The sequence below is a fragment of the Neodiprion pinetum genome, chromosome 5 (genome assembly GCF_021155775.2).
Source record: "Neodiprion pinetum isolate iyNeoPine1 chromosome 5, iyNeoPine1.2, whole genome shotgun sequence".
NCBI classification, from domain to species: Eukaryota; Metazoa; Arthropoda; class Insecta; order Hymenoptera; family Diprionidae; genus Neodiprion; species Neodiprion pinetum.
This window is the reverse complement of record NC_060236.1, coordinates 32,865,597-32,870,478: the sequence shown is the minus strand read 5'-3', so window position 1 is coordinate 32,870,478 and position 4,882 is coordinate 32,865,597. Positions and strand designations below refer to the sequence as shown.

The following is a 4,882-nucleotide window of genomic DNA, read 5'->3' as shown; positions in this document are numbered from 1 at the left end:
ATGCGGAACAGTTAGAAGTCGAAAAGTATCGAAAAGTGTAAAACGTTCATTCAGACCGGATATGCGAGAGTGTACAATTTCAATCGTATATTGAGTAACAAGTATGCAAAATCGGTCTTTTCGGATCGAGCGTAAGTTTGCAATATGAGTCGTAGGTGAGCCGAAGAAGAATATTGCAATAACGCGAGGCGAAAATATCGTCGCCTCCTTGCTGCACACGATTCTTTGTACAACAAAAGTATGTCACGGGTTTTTTCACCAATCACGAATCTGAGGTTAGAGTCGCGTAACGTCAGATTTGTTCGCGACAGCGCATGCGCGGAATACAGAAAGTACCACTTTCAACTCGTATGACGTAAAAGCGGTCTTTTCCTTACTCCGCGCATGCGCATTCGCAGATTCACGCCACCGTCACAGAACCGGATACTTTGAGTACGGAAAACGGGCACGAAAAAAAAGCGTGAAACATGTTCTCGTTGCATAAAACACTTTCCTCACCTTTTTCCACAATCCGACTTCGCGCAGCGCCGAATTTCGCGAGTGTACACGTCGAGTCTCGTTCCTCGGCATGGCGAGCGGTTCACGGAGCGGATAAAGGGTGGATATTAAGCGGGACGGAAAGCCGAAAAGTCGCCACAAATCCGACGCCGACAGGGACACCGAGTTACAAACACGCGTGCATCGTTCGCTGCGTGTATTTACGCAACTACGTTCGAGCCAACGTACACAAAGATACAGAGGCGGAGAGGAGGGTGGAGGGTCGGTAAACAAACAGTGAAAATAATATAATTTACAGAGGATTAGAAGCGGTTGTGGTGGTCGCATGGTGCTGCAGCACACTGAATTGTTTCTGGTTATAATTGATATCCTTGCAAAGCTCTATAATCTACCCTTCCTCCCCTCCCCCGCCCCTCTCTCCCTCACTCTCTTGGTTGCAAAAGTCGTGGCTCGCGGAATTTACCAACGTCCTCATCCCTGAGCAGTTTACAATTGCCCTGATCTCGTCTTCAATCATTCCCTAAAATTAATGCAAAAAACAACGAAAATACCGAGGTGAAGGGGAGAGGAGATTGGGCGGATAAAAACCCGCAAGGATTCCTCGATAAGTGGGGATTTTTTTTTCTCAGTATCTTCGAAAGCGGTTTTTCGAAAGGTTTAAGGTTTTTTGGGGATTAAAAAGACGGTCGATGAGTGATTTTTGTGAAAATGGAGGGGGTTCACCGAATAATTGTAAGGTTACGTTTTTTTTTAAATAATGCGATACACTTTTACTGACTTGAAGATTCTTCGAATATATTGAAATTTTTGAGCGACTGTTACGTAAGTTTAAGAACAAGTAACAGTCTTCGAGAAAATACTTGCGATGAATTATTTCAAGAACTCTGAATTATAACTATCAAGTAACCTCGAAATCATTAACAAGTGACTGGAAGTTAATTCGACGAATTTTTCACGAAGTGAAGTGTGATAATTGTCTTTGAAAATGCTTTTAAACCCTCAATCTAGGAAAAAAAAAAAAAAAAAATGGTTGCTGGTTCAATTCGTCGATGAAGTTGATCCTCGATTTTTAAATTTGCAACATTCGATTCCAGATTTAAAAATCTCTCGTTGATAATTTTCTTTTCTTTCCATAAAAATCCTCCCGCCAGGCCAAGAATTCGAAACGAATTTGAAAAAATCTAATAAAATTACTACGTTTACGAATTATATCGTCCCAGGATGAAATGTCGACTTTGAAAAATTATTTCGGAACATGATAATTTGTTCGTTGACGAAGCCGTAACGATACAACAAGAACCGCACGGAGTGTGGAGGATGGTTTTGGATTAGGTCCCGAAACAACCCTTTACGCTTTCCGTATACACATACACGTACGATAAACACACAAAAACACGCGAATTCACATGTATATACGTACGTGTACGTATATCGCATTAAATAGCGGAGAGCATATTAAATCAACGGGTTTATCTTTAGGCGCATTCATTGCAGTCCTGCTGGACCGCGATCTGGGAAGGTTGTATATGTATACGTGCATGTAAATGTTCTCAACGATGAAGTTAATACCTTTAGGATGGATCCGGGGTGAGGAGGTCAGACTTGGTAAGTACTGCAATACCGCAGATCATCCAGATGAAGAGGTTCAGCGGGAGAAAAAGCAGATATCGTTACAAGTGAGCGACTGCGACGTTTTTCGGATATGGAAAGTTTGTCGGTCAAAATCGATTCCTCTTGGTAACTTTATTACGACTTGAGCGTACGTCGAGTTATTATTGATTCAATAGGTACAGAAATTTTTCTCTTCAATAATAAAAGTATACATTTATGAGTATTTAAGATATTGGAATCGTAAACGAAAGCTTTACTTTGACCTCTTTGAGTCACACATTATTGTGCTGAGTCAATTTTTACAACAAGATAATATTATATCCTACACGGAGAGAAAAATCTGAGAAAAATTACCCTGCTGTTACTATGATCGTGATGTAAAAGACACCTAACGTAGTTTTTACGGTGCTGGATCAGAAAAATGCGTCGTCACATTTTAAATTTTGCGCTGCCGTAATACATAGTTTCTAAGCAAGGTAGTAATTTTTTTCATAAAAACCTATAATTTTTGTAACATGCCTCAATAAAAAATCCATTAGGTGTCTTTTACATCACGATTACAGACAGCAGGGTAATTTCTCTCAGATTTTTCTCTCCGTGTATGGGTTTTTCGGGTCGCTGATTAAGAATCTGAAATCAAATTTTAAATATCAATGGTGGTCGATCCGATATGGTTGACGAAAATTACAAATTTCATCCGATACGGTCGAAAAACTTACACAAGGGTTTTTGGGGTCGCTGATTGGATTCGCCGTACTGAATTTTCAAGATCTGATTTCAGTTTCGTAATCAGTGACCTCAAAAACTTCTGGACAGAGTTTTTTTTTCCAGTATCGATGAAATTTGAAATTTTCGCCCGCCATATTGGATCTGGCACCTGGAATTTTTTCAATCTGATTTCAGATTCGTAATAAACAAAATAAAAAATCGAACGACACCAGCTGCGTGATAAAAGAATTATTTCAGCGCGTATGTATGTAGAAAATAATAATCTTTTTCACTAGAAAAAAATGTTTCTCTTCTTTCCGTCACTTTATGCAGGATTTTAACACTTGCTGTATAATATTATAACAATAACCATAAAAAAAACCAAATGCTTGTAAATGAATTGTAACAAAGTATGATAAAAATCGTCTCCAGTAAATTTTCACCACGTGCGGCGTAACAGCTACCGAGTTTAATTAGCGGTGTATATTATAGGTAAAAATAAACACACGGGAATCGATTATTCGTCGGACTGAGGTGGCGATCAAGGGTTGGCACATGAAAACAAAGGGCTGAGTCGCGTGTCTCGTTCAAGTAGTTATTGTGAAGTAACAATGACGATTATTGCCATTGGTCCCATCGTTGTCGAACACCTGAAATCGAAAGTACAGAGAACCTCACCGCGTTTCGATGATTCAAGTACACTGAGAGAAATTTTTAGTTCCGGTTACCGCTCAGTCCTCAACTATTTTCATTTTTTACCACAATCGAAAAATATAGTGCTGGGTAGAAAATGAAAATTAGTTTTCTAGCTGTTACCGGAAAATCTGGTATCCGTGAATATTATTTCTCGTTACGATCACTGTTGCTATATTTTCTCGTAACTGTTGGGAAAATTTAATGCTCGTGCAAGAATAAATTGACGTTAAAGCCTTGTTTAACTAAAAAAGTAGAGTAAGCCTCGCAAACTGATTTTGCGTTGCAATTACCAAAAAAGAATCGACGATAGCGCAAAATGGTTAGGCGTACCTCGTTTTTCGTAATTCCAACAATATTTGAACAGTTTTTTTTAACGATACCTGCTTCACTGAATTTTTCTACTTACTGCACCAAACGAAACTTTTCCTCGGTGTAGCTGCAAAAACGAAGAGGTGAATCAAAAATGCTGTAGCTGGTATGGTTTTCTTTTTTGTTTCGTTTAAAAATAAAAAATTTCTTGCGAAAAACTTAGCTATGGAACATGCGTACTTTTTGAGAAATAATGTTTTTTTTTTTTTTTTTTAATGGTGTTTACAGCTCTTTTAAATTCTCCTCTTCTAATGCTCTCCTGGTCGTAAGGCACGCTTTGCGCGTACATTCGTCGACAAATCGATGAACGGTATATAAGCTAGGGTATTTATATCGATACACCTGTAATAGCGGATGTTTAAATTGTGACGTTACACGTCGTTTCGGTGTTTGCAAATGGTAATTAAGTTATCGATTTCGTTATACGCTTTCAGCTACACGCCTGTTCGAGACTGACTGGTTTTGCAGGTACGGCTACGACTGTTGTTTAAACTTTTACCATACCGATGGACAACCTTTACTCTTTCTTCGAGGATATCAATTAATTATCTATCTGTACATTGTTATATTCTACGCGTATATTATCACCGCGTTGTTGATGCAAGGCTGCGAAATTAACCCAATTTTACGTATATCGGTACGTATCAAAAATAATTGGAACCATGTCCGATAAGACAACAATTGAATATGGGAATGTTAAACGTTGACTGATAAAACATGATATTAATAACCGTTGAAATAATATACATGTACATATGTTTAAGGAAAAAAAAGTCATCCACGGTTTCTCTGACGGTCTGATGGGGTGGAAATTAAAAAAAAAAAAACAAAACAAAACCGAATACCGAGAGAATTTCGCGAGCGTAGTAATTAGCAATTAATTTTTTCAAACTTGCGGTCTATCGCATTTGTTTTCTCTTTATTTTTCATCAGTCTTTTGTTTGTTTTTTATTTTGTATCGTTCGCTTTTTGAAAATCCGACGCCTATAACGATAAAACG

General features: G+C 38.3%; 1 long non-coding RNA gene across 1 annotated transcript; it reads right to left on the bottom strand.

Moving 5' to 3' along the window:
- Nucleotides 1-2,255: 2,255 nt before the first annotated feature.
- On the bottom strand, nt 2,256-4,349 carry LOC124218751 (uncharacterized). Its single transcript, XR_006883163.2, has 3 exons — nt 4,063-4,349; nt 3,920-3,949; nt 2,256-3,467 (listed from the first exon to the last, which is right to left on the bottom strand). It is a non-coding gene; the product is annotated as an uncharacterized lncRNA (long non-coding RNA).
- Nucleotides 4,350-4,882: the final 533 nt, after the last annotated feature.